General features: G+C 38.7%; 1 pseudogene; it reads right to left on the bottom strand.

Annotated features, from left to right (window-relative positions):
• Nucleotides 1-995: 995 nt before the first annotated feature.
• LOC118736100 overlaps nt 996-14167 on the bottom strand; it is a 28940-nt pseudogene continuing 15768 nt past the window's right edge.

A 14167-nucleotide genomic window follows, 5' to 3' on the forward strand; every position in this document is an offset into this window, starting at 1 on the left:
TCTAGGAGATCTAATTAAAAAGTTAGAAATTTTTACGAAAGTTTCTTGAATTTTTTGTAAATATTGCACAAAGATTGAAACTTGAATTTGCACGGGCTTTGTTAAAGAATGAACAATATTTTTATAAAAAAAAGAACCAAAATTAAATAACAACAAAATAATATGAAGTTGGCCATTTGTAATAAAATTTGTCGCTGAACTCATATCTGAAAAATATACACAGCATTTTAAAATACATTTCCTGTCCTTTCACAAGCCGGTTTTTGAACACTGCAAGCGAATTAATCGTAGCGCTTTCGACAGAAGCAGCATTTTGGTATGAAACAAAATGGTTTTGAAAGCTAAAGTAAATCCCTTTTAATTGTGGCTCAGGGGCCACATGACCTTAAAAAAATTGGTCATAAGTAGTGTTCTTCGAAAAAAAACATGCAAAATCCACGGGATTTATTCAAAAACAAAAAATTTATGTATTTTTTATCATGCTAGTACTTATTATAGATTTTGAGACGAGAAACACGACTCCTCTATTCAAAATTCGAAAAAAAAATTAACACCTTAATTTAAAAAATGCATTATTTATTGCATTTTTTTCCATTTGCATGCAGCTGTGCATCCTTCACTCAATTTTATATCCCTCAAACACTAAGTGCAATTCAAGACCTTTAATTTGAGCCTAGGTAGAAGCTGCACAGTGGGCCCGCTGAGAAGCTCGAAACTGCTGTACTACACCTCTTCCAACAGTATTTCAGAAAAACACAAATGATGGTTTTAGCGACCTTTCTACTTATAATTTAGTGTTTTGCCGGCTCGAGGTCAATTATAAAAATTTTTTTTTATGAAAACACAAGTTTTTTGGTGTTTATTTCCGATATATTTCGATTACACTTCGGTAACCGTCCTCAGGGCCACTATTGACAAACATGTAAAACATAAAATATACGTAAACACAAATTCCAAAAACAATAATTAAAAACCAAATGTATACATACATTAATTTACACGTCCGCACTGTTTGACGTGGAGTTTGGTACTGTCGATTTGTTTGTAAGCAAGTGTCTGTACAAGTGAGCGCAGTTTTCTGTGTTCGTTTTGTAGTTCAGTCTTATGTTTGCCGGTGTGTTTATTATATGTAACATTTCTAAGGTAAAGCGCTTATTGTAGTGTTGTTCTTATTGTAGAATCGCAGCATCGTTGAAATTCGGTGAGTGGCCGCTAGCTGCACAATAGGCCATGAGCGCTGTTTTTTTGATATTTGTAAGCTGACATTGTTTCAAGTCCGATTTGTGTTGTGCTAATCTAGTTTTTAATTTTGATTTTGTGGTTCCTACATATAGGCTGTTACATGACTCGTTGTTTTTACCTTTACAAGGAATTTTATAAATAACATTACTTTTCCAATTCGGGTATTTTTGACTTCGTTTTATTAAATATGTTTTTTAATGTATTTGTGGGTTTGTGGGCTATTTTTATTCTATCTTTGTTGTAGCAGTCTGATTTAGCCAGGCGTTCTGACAGATGAGGGACATAAGTTACTGATTTAAATATTGTAGGATTTTCTGAGCTATGCTTACTGAATTGCGATTTGGATCTTTTTAATAATGTACTTATGATATTGTCTGGGAAATCATTGTTTTTTAATAATGATCGAATCTCTTTCTCCATCTCTTTGTGGTAAGTTTCGTCCGATATCTCCAACATTCGTCGTATACAGCCCATTGCTGTATTCATTATCATCGATTTGGGGTGTTTAGAATTAAAATTGATGATTCGTCCTGATGATGTTGGTTTCTTATACCACCTTAACTTTAATTGGTTTCCTTGTCTGATTATTATGGAGTCTAGATAAGCTAATTTTCCGTTGTCCTCTAATTTTATTGTGAATTTTATATTCCTGTGAAAAGAATTCAGTGCGTCAAGTGTGTTTTGTACCTCATTTTCATTTATTATGGCAAATAAATCATCTACATATTTCGTCAATAATCTTGGTGGTCGTCCTAATTTTTTAGTCGTGTTATCCAACAACTTTTCCATTATAATATCTGCAATGACAGGTGAGGCAGGGGATCCCATTGGCATTCCTTTTAACTGAGTATATATCGTGTCGTTAAATTTACAGTACCTGTTCTCATGAATACAAAATTTTACTATTTCCATAAAAAATTGTTTTGGTATCCTTGTGTGTTCTTTTATTATTGTCCATTTTTCTTGTATTACGTCAAGTGCTAGTTGTATCGGTATGCTCGGAAAAAGTGAGACCACATCGAAAGAAATTAGTTTTTCATCGTCACAAATGTAAGTGTTGTTTGTCCTGTGCTTGAAATCCAGCGTATTCTTGATATTGTATACTAAGTTTACCGTTACGTTTTTTAAAACATTTACAATATATTTACATAGACCATATGATGGCGATCCAATGGATGAGCAAATGGGTCTAAGCGGTGTTCCTTCTTTGTGTATCTTAGGGAGCCCATAAATTCTTGGAGGTAACGCGGTGGTTGAGGTGAGCTTATTCCGTTCGGCTTTTGAAATAATTTCCATTTCAAAAAGTTTGTCGACTAAAATATTATTTTTATTTTGTAGTCTCGATGAGGGATCCTGTCTTTGTATTCTATACGTAGTTAAGTCACATAATATATCTGCCATTTTACTTTTGTAGTCATTTATTTCCATTGCTACCGTTTTGCTTCCTTTGTCAGATGTTAAAATTCGAATGTTGTCATTTTTCCTCAGAAATTTCCGCGTCCGTTCCACTGTGTCTATAATTGCACACTCTATTGCACTTTGCTTATTTGTTGTTTTGTGGTCTTTTATTAGCAATGATAATTTGGTTCGCGCCTCTTCTTGTTGCTCTTTGTCCTTAAGAGTTTGTATCAGATCTTCTCCATCCGCGATGCACTGAAAAAGAGGGAATCTTTTGTTCTCAATTGGTAACCCGAACTTTGGACCATTCGACAGCAATGATTTCACGTCTGGCGGGAACTCTACTTTCGTTTTATTTACAAACCAATCTTCATGCTTGTTGTTGTCGACAAAGATATTATTTCGTTTGTTCCGCAATTTCTCATATTTAAATTCTTTTCGCTTTTTCAGTGCTGTTGTAAGCTTATCTGCGATGTTTTGCTCACTCTCCATGAGTTCTTTTAAGTCATCTGCGCTCAGCTGTTTCTTTAGTTTTGTTGCTATTTCTTCCACCTTCTGTTTTTGTTTTCTTAATGTGTTATGTTTATGTTTGATCAGAAGACTTAATATTTTTATGTGGTAGTAATGTGTATGTCTGGCTAAAGTTCTGTCCATTTCAGGACGTGTGTCACAGTCAAATACAAATAATTTCTTACATCTAGTAGAATTCTTTATAAAGTTAGGAATTAATTTCGATTTTCTGCATTTCAAAAGAAATTTGATGCTAGACTTAAGTTTTACCAGATTTTTGGATGCAGATTGAAATTTGTTTATTACTGCTTTAAAGTTGTCATAATTGTTCTTTAATTTCGCATATCCCATTTTTGTTGTTGTATGCTTACGGCGTGCCTTCCGTCTTTGTATACTGATGGTTTAAGCGACCTTTCTACTTCTAATTTAGCGTTTTGCCGGCTCGAGGTCAATTTTAAAAATTCTTTTATGAAAACACAAGTTTTTTGGTGTTTATTTCCTATATATTTCGATTACACTTCGGTAACCGTCCTCAGGGCAACTATTGACAAACATGTAAAACATTAAATATACGTAAACACAAATTCCAAAAACAATAATTAAAAACAAATTTTTGCAATTTTTTTTTTCAATGTTCAATAATTTTTAGAAGAAAAGGATAATAATATAATAGAAAAGCAAACCCGGTTTCTTTATGTACCACTTTGAAATTTAAACAAACAACAATCACCATGGTTAAAATTCAAAAATTAAGAAGCTTTCTTATCACAATCAAACGACAAAATCAAAAACAGTTTTAGTACATAAAACAATTCAAACGGCAAATTATGCAACAAAAAAATTAATTATTTTTATTATTTTTAACCAATTTTTAAACCGCTTTCCAAGTCCCTATATTTTTTTTTAATAAGGCTGTTTAAACAAAAAACAATTAAACGACAAAATCAGAAACAGTTTTAATGCACAAAGCAAGCCAAACGGCAAATTATGCAACAAAAAAATTAATTGTTTTTATTATTTTTAACCAATTTTTAAACCGCTTTCCAAGTCCCTATTCTTTTTTTTATAAGGCTGTTTAAACAAAAAACAATTAAACGACAAAATCAAAAAAAGTTTTAATGCACAAAACAAGCCAAATGGCAAATTATGTAACAAAAAAATTTATTGTTTTTATTATTTTTAACCAATTTTTAAACCGCTTTCCACGCCCCTATTTTTTTTTTTTTAAATAAGGCTGTTTAAACAAAAAACAATTAAACGACAAAATCAAAAACAGTTTTAATGCACAAAGCAAGCCAAACGGCAAATTATGCAACAAAAAAAATAATTGTTTTTATTATTTTTAACCAATTTTTAAACCGCTTTCCAAGTCCCTTTTTTTAATAAGGCTGTTTAAACAAAAAACAATTAAACGACAAAATCAATAATAGTTTTAATGCACAAAACAAGCCAAACTGCAAATTATGCAACAAAAAAATTAATTGTTTTTATTATTTCTAACCAATTTTTAAACCAGTTTCCAAATCCCAATTTTTTTTTAATAAGGCTGTTTAAACAAAAAACAATTAAACGACAAAATCAAAAACAGTTTTAATGCACAAAACAAGCCAAACTGCAAATTATGCAACAAAAAAATTAATTGTTTTTATTATTTCTAACCAATTTTTAAACCGCTTTCCAAGACCCTATTTTTTTTAAATAAGGCTGTTTAAACAAAAAACAATTAAACGACAAAATCAAACACAGTATTAGTGCACAAAGCAAGCCAAACGTCAACTTATGCAACAAAAAAAATTAATTGTTTTAATTATTTTTAACTAATTTTTAAACCGCTTTCCACGCCCCTATTTTTTTTTTTTAAATAAGGCTGTTTAAACAAAAAACAATTTAACGACAAAATCAAAAACAGTTTTAATGCACAAAGCAAGCCAAACGGCAAATTATGCAACAAAAAAAATAATTGTTTTTATTATTTTTAACCAATTTTTAAACCGCTTTCCAAGTCCCTATTTTTTTTTATAAGGCTGTTTAAACAAAAAACAATTAAACGACAAAATAAAAAACAGTTTTAATGCACAAAACAAGCCAAACGGCAGATAATGTAACAAAAAAATTAATTATTTTTATTATTTTTAACCAATTTTTAAACCGCTTTCCAAGTCCCTATTTCTTTATTAAATAAGGCTGTCTAAACAAAAAACAATCAAACGACAAAATCAAAAACAGTTTTAATGCACAAAACAAGCCAAACGGCAAATTATGCAACAATAAAAATAATTGTTTTTATTATTTTTAACCAATTTTTAAACCGCTTTCCAAGTCCCTATTTTTTATACCTATCATGAGCATGAAATGGTATTATAACTTTTGTCCGATGTTTGTAAGTACCAGAACAAAAAGAGATCATTATTAACAGAATACTTACAGTAAAAATAACAAGGATCGGGTGAATACAACATATATCTTCCATACGTCTGATTGTTCAGATATGGGATTTTACTGTAAAACTACTTTATTTGAACAGCTAAAACCGTTAAATTTCGTAAGATATTTTATAAATAATAATACAAAGTCTACTGAGAAAATCGTCAAAATCTATGCTGTATATGCTTTATCTCCTATAGCACTGATTGTTCAGATACCAGTTTTTGCGATATATCTCCTTTATGTAGGAAACTAAACCCAATAAATTGTGTTACCGGTTTATATACCGATCACATAGCAGTGAAAATCATTTAGATTGGTGTCATATAAAGTATATCTTCCATACCTCTGATTGTTTAGATGCGATTTTTTATATAAGTATGTAACTCCTCTATCGATGTATGCAGATGTATTCAAAAGCAGTAATCTGTCAAAGTAAAATTTGCAGATGTTCATGAAAGGTATGAAGCCTTCGGCATAGCCGAAGACAGCGCTGCTCTTACTTGTTTTTTAAATAAGGCTGTTTAAACAAAAAACAATTAAACGACGAAATCAAAAACAGTTTTAATGCACAAAACAAGCCAAACGGGAAATTATGTAACAAAAAAATTTATTGTTTTTATTATTTTTAACAAATTTTTAAACCGCTTTCCAAGTCCCTATTTTTTTTTAAATAAGGCTATTTAAACAAAAAACAATTAAACGACAAAATCAAAAACAGTATTCGCAGCGTGCAAGAGGGCTGCGTTAGTTGTGGGCAACGGAGCGGCGGATATCGGGTGGCACTGGCTGGAGGATATGGGCGACTGGAAGGCGATGCGTTGTCTTCCCTTGAAGGTATAGATGCTGCTCCGGGGGTTTTCTGCTCGACTGGCTGGGGTCACCGCTGGTGGTGTTGCAAATCGATAGCTACGTGCTATATTGCACCTGCAGAATGCTTGGTTGCTTTCCTGGTTGTTTCGGCTACGCAAATGCCGAAAGTACTCCACACTTCTATGCTTTTGGTTTTCACACGCGTAAACTACTTTCGCTTGTAGGTGTTAAGAAAATACTTTGTTTTGTCTCACAATTTAGGTACAATTTATTTAATTAGTTCAAAAGAGGTTTATTTAATTAATTCACAAGAGGCACCACCGTACAATATGAAAATCTAACCTTCATTAATTTTCTTATTTTTTTTTTACATATATATTTATATTTTGACAGCCGGCGATCGTTCAAGTGAGCGAGTAGCGCACGCGTTGCCAACTACCCGGTTGGCTGATAGGGGTGTTCCCGTTGCGAGCTAATTATTAGTTCAAAAAGTTACATTTCATAGAAATAATTCAAGTCTAGATACTTCAATAAATACGAATGGTTAATGCGGAGTGCGTGCGCTAGTCACTCACTTGAACATCCTGCCCCGCCTAGGCGCGCTAGACGGCTAGTGCCACTTTCAACTGCTCCAGCGCTCTAATGGCCTCATCCATAAGTCGATTTGCCGTCTTTTCTCGGAATTCAGCGGTATGGAGCCCTGTTGCCGAACGTTTGACGGTTCGTGGTTGTGGAATGGCGGCTGCAGTCGGATTGTAGCGATGGGTAGGTGGGTTGCGACGATTTTGTTTTGCGTTTGAGCGGGATGCAGGTGTCGAAGGTGTTTGAGTTGGAGGTGCGGTGGTACGGCGATGTGGCCGCGGCAGTGCACATATCCTGCACGTGATCTGGGATGTGCATTCGCTGGTAGCGTGCGACAGTGCCAGACAGTTGGTGCAGTAGTTATGGGCCCGCGTCAACAAGTACCGCTGCGCTGGCTGCATCCTTCTAAAGAGCGGGCATGTTCGTAGCGCGTGGTGACGTGCGCAAACTCGGCACTTCTGATAATCAGGGTTTTGGCGCCCCCCGCGGTCGCTAGCGGCCACAAACACCTGCGAGCGGAGTGATGTTCTTGGTGCTGGTGTGGGTGCTGAATCCATTCACGCCTGTAAATAGTTGTGTAGATATATAATTTTAGTGGGACGTATATCGAGTATCGTGGGTCATGAGACAGAGAATGATATAATTGTTATTTTGGAGAAAAGGAGCGTATGGTGATTGGAGGAGAGACAAATTTACGATCAAGCGGTTTGTGGTATAAGTGGTAACGAATCACGATGATGGTGTAGGGTTACTTGGTCGCACTGGGACTGAGTTGAAGTTCGGCAGGTGGCAAAAAACATAATTTAACTATCGGCCGTGTGAGAATGCCGGTTTGAGTGCGTACCTCGACAACACGAATGTGGCCATCTGGGCCGGGCCGTGTCCTTTCGATGCGTCCGAGGCGCCACTCAGTGGGCGGGGTTCGATTCAGGAAGAGACAACAGGCGGGATCCCTTAAGGAAATGTCCGAGGGTGAGTGCGGTAAAATCTGAGGGGTCCTGAGATAGGGGAGAGATGGGTCGTGAGTTTAACACGGCTTCTATTCTGATTAATGGGGTAGTAAACTCTTCGAAAGTGAATTTATGTGATCCGGCAGTCTTCTTGAGATGCGTTTTGAAGCTTTTAACTGCGGATTTCCATAAACCACCCATATGAGGGGCGCTGGGGGGAATACATTTCCGGTTTATACCTTGAGCGGCATATTTTTTGACGATTTCCCGGGATACTTCTTTCGAGAAGGTGATAAACTCCTTCTCAGTGGCTCTTTTGGCGCCGACAAAGGTTTTGCCGTTGTCACTCATCATTGCGGCGGGATAGCCTCGCCGGCCAACAAAGCGAGCAAATGCGGCCAGAAAGGCCTCTGAAGTTAAATTTGAGCACAACTCAAGGTGAACCGCTTTTGTCGCGAAGCATACAAAAACGGCTACGTAGCCTTTCACGAGGGTGGGCGATGTTAGCATAGAAGTCTTCAGCTGAAAGGGGCCAGCAAAATCAACACCCGTTGTGGTGAAGGGCGGAGCGAAGGTGCATCGTGAGGGTGGCAAGGCTGCCATTATTTGTGAGCGCATTTGCTGATTGTGGACAGTGCAGGGTTTGCATTGAAAGATGCACTTCTTTATGAGTGGCTTGAGCCGAGGGATATAAAACTCCTGTCTGATCGCCTGCTGCATAAGACGGGTTTCGGCGTGCAAGAGCAGTTCATGCAGGAAGCGTAAAAAGAGTGCAGCATATCAGGATTTCTCGGGAATAATGATGGGGTGGCGTTCATTGTAGCTTAGCGTTGAGTGCGCCAGTCGACCGTTCACACGTAGAAGTCCAAAAATGGGTTTAAGGTGAGAAGCTAACAAATTCCTATTTTCATTGGAGAAATATCGGGATTGAGTTAAGGCGATAAGCTGGTCTTTAGTGTTTCGGAAGTCATCGTGCTCCAGAGGTAAAGGGTGAGCTATTATGTGTCTTGTTCGCGTTTTCAGAGTCCGTATGAATCGAAAAACGTGAGTCAAAATCCGGAGTGCGCGTGTGAAGGAGGAGAAACGATCCAGAATGTCGGGTTCTTCTTCGGTGGTATGTAACGCTTCAATTCGGCGTACTTCGGGTGGACTGTTGATTGTGCGTCGTGAAGCTTTCGGCCTAGATTCCGCGGGGCTGGTGAGCCATTCCGGACCCTTCCACCACAGTGAGGAGGCTGCCAAGTCGAGAGGTTTACATCCTCTTGTGCCCATGTCGGCGGGATTATCGTGAGTTCGTACATGCCGCCAAGTGGCATTTCCGACCAGGTCGATTATTTGCGCGGTTCGATTCGACACGAAGGTTTTCCAGGTATGGGGTGGCTTTTCCAACCATGAGAGCACAATTTCGGAATCAGACCACAAAATCAAAGCTTGCGGGTGGAGATTGAGCTGGGATTGGACGACAGGGACGAGACGGGCCCCACATAATTCGAGACGTGGTAAGCTGGTGGTTTTTAGGGGAGCCACTTTGCCTTTAGAGACTAGGAGGTGACACGTTATGTTTCCTTCTCGTATCGCTCTGACGTAAATATTGGCGCAATATGCCTTCTCAGACGCGTCGCAAAAACCATGCAGCTCAACAGGTTGGCCTGGAGAATAGTTCACCCAACGAGGAATTTGGATTGCTGGTATGGCTTTTAAGTTGTTCGCGAACTGCGTCCACTTGGCGAGACGGATGGGTTTTACCTGTTCATCCCAGTCGGTTCCATCAAGCCATAGCTCCTGCAAGAGAATTTTGGCTTGAATCATTATCGGCGCTAGCCATCCTGCGGGGTCGAAAAGTTTGGCGACAGAGGAGAGGATTTGTCGCTTCGTGCTCGCAGTGGCTACTGGGATGGACTCAACGGTATATGCGAACGCATCTTTTATATCATTCCATTGAATCCCGAGCGTTTTCGTCGTACTTGCCTTTTCGAATTCGAGAAACTGTGAATCGAGCACGTCGGCGATGGGAACGGTTTTGAGAATATCAGGATGGTTGGCCGTGATTTTCTTGAGTGTGAAGCCTGCCGACAGAAGAGCTTGTCTGACTTGAGAAAGGGATTCAGAGGCTGAGAGAATAGAGTGCCCACCCGAAAGTATGTCGTCTACATATGTTTCGTTCAATAGTATTGAGGACGCCATCGGGAGTGTGTCTTTTATATCTTTAGAGAGTTCGTGAAGGGTGCGTATTGCGAGATAAGGGGCGCAGTTGAGACCAAACGTAACGGTTTTTAGTTTGAAATCTTGAATTGGACCTTTTGGGGAGGAGCGAAATATGATTCTCTGGTAGTCTTGGTCCTCATCAAGTAATTGTATTTGGCGGTACATTTTTTCTACATCGTCATTAAAGACAAATTGGTACGTGCGCCATTTGAGGATTAATAGCATCAAATCGGGTTGGAGAGTTGGCCCGCTGTAGAGGACATCGTTTAACGAGTTACCGGAAGTTGATTTTTTCGATGCATTAAAGACAACACGCACCTTTGGCGTGGTGAGGTAAATAAAATGACGAGTATTTGTTTCCTGAGGATTTCTCATAGGAAGTGGTTTCTTCCATATGACCTAGTGCTATATACTCCTCGAGGACTTGGTCGTACTGGGATTTTAGCTCGCCTTTTTTGAGAAGATTTTTCTCCATGCTGAGGAATTGCTGGAGAGCTGGGGTGCGGGATCGACCTAAGGCGAGTTGGTCTGGGAAACTGTGCTTAAACGGGAGTCGCACTGCGTAACGACCATCAAATGTGCGTGATGTGGTGGATATATAAAAAGCTTAACACACTCGGTCCTCAGAGTTGAGAGATTTGGGAGTGGGGATTTCTTCAAGTTCCCAAAATTTTCGAAGTTGGGAATTGAGATTCTCATTTGGGACTTCGTCCACTTGGGTCGAAAACGAGCTTATTTGATTGGGAACTTGACCACTAAGGATCCACCCAAATATGGTGTTTTGTGCTAATAGGTTTTTGGAGAGTTTTTTCAACCCCTTCTAGCACGATTTGTGGGATCAGGTCGCTGCCAATGACTAAGTCTATTTGGGATGGGGAGTGGCAATTGGCGGCTGCTAAGCTGAGATGGGACCATTTTTCCCGTTGTTCTTGAGTGGGTTGGAACTTGGGTAGCAATTTGGTTAGCTGTGGGAGGACGATTGCTTGTTCTTTAATTCGTGTGGATAAATCGTTTGAGACAAGAACGAGAGAGCATAGTTTTTTCGAGGTTTGGACTACCCTTCCGCCCATTCCTGAGATTTCGAAATTGGAGGTTCGACATGGTAGTCTCAATTTGAGTTGCGCTTTGGACGAGATGAAGCTCCGTTCTGAGCCCTGATCAATGAGGGCTCTTAGTTTGAAGAGTTCACCTCTGTGTTCAACGGAGACGATTGCCGTGGAGAGTAGTACTTTACTTGCATTTTCTGAGTAAAAGGATTGTACCTGGGACTTATCTGAACACGAGGGTTGCTCGTCTTGTTCATCCAGAGACTGAGGAGTTTGGAGGCTGACATTGGTGGGGGTGGTAGTTGCCACTTGAGATAAGGCCCTCTGCACTCGGGCTGTTGATGAATTTTTTGAGAGTGCGTCCTCAGTGATGAGCTGTGCCGTTCTTGGCAATGAGCACAATTGTGAGGGCTTCTGCAATCTTTAATTAAATGCGATTGAGATAAGCAGTTTAAGCACATGTGATTATCTCGCACACATTTTTTCCGATCCTGAATTGACAGTTTTTTAAAGCGAGAGCAGCTGTAAATGGGATGCTGGGAGGTTTTGCAAAATGCACATTTATACATTGTGCGCTGCTCTGCCATATGAGATTGGATCTTTGGATGGGATTTATTGTGAGTGTCATGTGAATTATTGCTCTTAAATGCGTACGGGTTTTGTTTGGGGTAGCTTGTATGCAGGGGGATCGATTTAACCTTGGCTGGGCGCCATTGATCTACCCTTTCTACCACCTCATAGCGAGTAGTCAGAACTGGTTCATCCAGTTGGGGAGGTCTTTTCTGGAGATGAGCGATTGTTCCCACAGAGTTACTGTGTTCTCCGGAAGTTTGGAGGTGACCAGATAGATGAGGATGGGGTCCCAACTCTCTGTCGAAACTTGCTGGGTAGCGAGGATTTGAAGGCAGTTATTTACAGAAGATTGTAATCTCTGTATATCCTCGCTATTTTCAACTTGAATTGGTTTCAAATTCATTAGGGTTTTTATTTGGTTATCTACCAAGACTCTACGATTTTTATATCGTGCTCTTAGGGCTTCCCATGCCAGTTCGAAGTTGTCATCACTTAACGGGAATTGTTTGACTATTTGGCCGGCTTTGCCTTGCGTTTTGTACCGGGGGTGGTACAACTTCTGAGCTTTTGTGAGTTTTGGGTGGTTAATGTAGACCGCGGAGAACATGTCACGGAAGGACGGCCATTGTTCATAACCACCTTAAAATATCTCAGTGTCGCAAGGAGGGACTTTTAAGCCGAAGCCAGTTTCATCTTTAGGTTGTGATGTACCGACATGGGGAATGGGATCACTCGTTTGTTTGAGTAACAGAAGTTGGTCACCTATCTGCGCTTTTGTCTTCATACATTATAAGACAAGACCTGTATTTATTGTACGCGGCTGACTTGAAATCTTCGGGGAGATCCTGATCTTCAGTTGCTAAGACCGTATCGTAAGAGATTTGGACCCGATTCCAAAAGTTATCGCAATTATTGTCTTTTATTTTCAGACTTGACTCGGTGTTGTCTTGGATTGGGGTGGACTTGAAACGAGTACAGTAGTCCATGAAATTATCAGTTTCTGATATAAATTTGATAGCGAACGATTGCTTGGATTTCTTCGAGGTTGACTTTCCACTTGTACGCGTTGAGCGTTGGGACTCCGTGGAAGTACCTTGGGCTTTTTCATCGTCACTCATCTTTGGGCTTTTTGATTTATCTATTTGAGGGGCACCAAGCATTTATTAATTCAAGGGAAAAGGGGAGTGAGTTGATCAGTTGTGTGAAATAAAATGACCGCAATATATGTAGTGTTCGCAACACGAGAAGTAATAGAAAAATTTGTCGCTACGAAATATGTGTTCGTACCACTGTACCCGCTTGGGCAAAAAATTCAATCACCGTACCGCACTTTTTGATATATTTGTATATATGTAATGTATATATGTATAGGTATATAAGTATATATTAATATTTTATGAGGGGTTAGAGATAAGCTCATATTTGTGGAGTTTTTTAACTTTTAACTATTTAATGTTTAAGTGAACGTTTGTGTGTGTACACATATGTATGCGCGCTCATATATCAATATTTATGTGTGGAAAAAAATGAGAGAGCACGTAAATACTCGCAGTTATTTTCACTTTGTTCGAAAATACATATAGAAATACGCACCGTTTGCTGATTGCGCGGGATAATATGAATATTTATATAAGAGATCTCCACAAATATTGCTTCTTTTATATATATATGTATGTTTTTTTCCTTTTTGGGCGTAAGTGGGGTTAAAAGAAATTCGTTTCTTACTTACGGCTTTATTTGGGCTTTGGGTACTTCTATGGTTGATGATGATGATCCGCATGGACTGTTGCGGGCTGGTGTCAAAAGGAGGCGACGAAGGACCAAAATCGGAGCGTGCAAGAGGGCTGCGTTAGTTGTGGGCGACGGAGCGACGGATATCGGGTGGCACTAGTTGGAGGATATGGGCGACTGGAAGGCGATGCGTTGTCTTCGCTTGAAGGTATAGATGCTGGTCCGGGGGTTTTCTGCTCGACTGGCTGGAGTCACCGATTTTAAACCGCATTCCAAGTCCCTATTTTTTTTAAATTGGTTAAAAATAATAAAAGCAATTAATTTTTTTGTTACATAATTTGCCGTTCGGCTTGCTTTGTGCATTAAAACTGTTTTTGATTTTGTCGTTTAATTGTTTGTTTGGCTTGGTTTGTGCATTAAAACTGTTTTTGATTTGGTCCTTTAATTGTTTTTTGTTTAAACAGCCTTATTTAAAAAAAAATAGGGACTTGGAAAGCGGTTTAAAAATTGGTTAAAAATAATAAAGACAATTAATTTTTTTTGCATAATTTGCCGTTCGGCTTGCTTTGTGCATTGAAACGGTTTATTCTTTTGTCGTTTTATTGTTTTTTGTTTAAACAGCCTTACTTTAAAAAAAATAGGGACATGGAAAGCGGTTTAAAAATTGGTTAAAAATAATAAAAACAATTAATT

The sequence above is a fragment of the Rhagoletis pomonella genome, unplaced genomic scaffold (genome assembly GCF_013731165.1).
Source record: "Rhagoletis pomonella isolate Grant_MI unplaced genomic scaffold, Rhpom_1.0 Rhpom_scaffold_00003, whole genome shotgun sequence".
NCBI lineage: Eukaryota > Metazoa > Arthropoda > Insecta > Diptera > Tephritidae > Rhagoletis > Rhagoletis pomonella.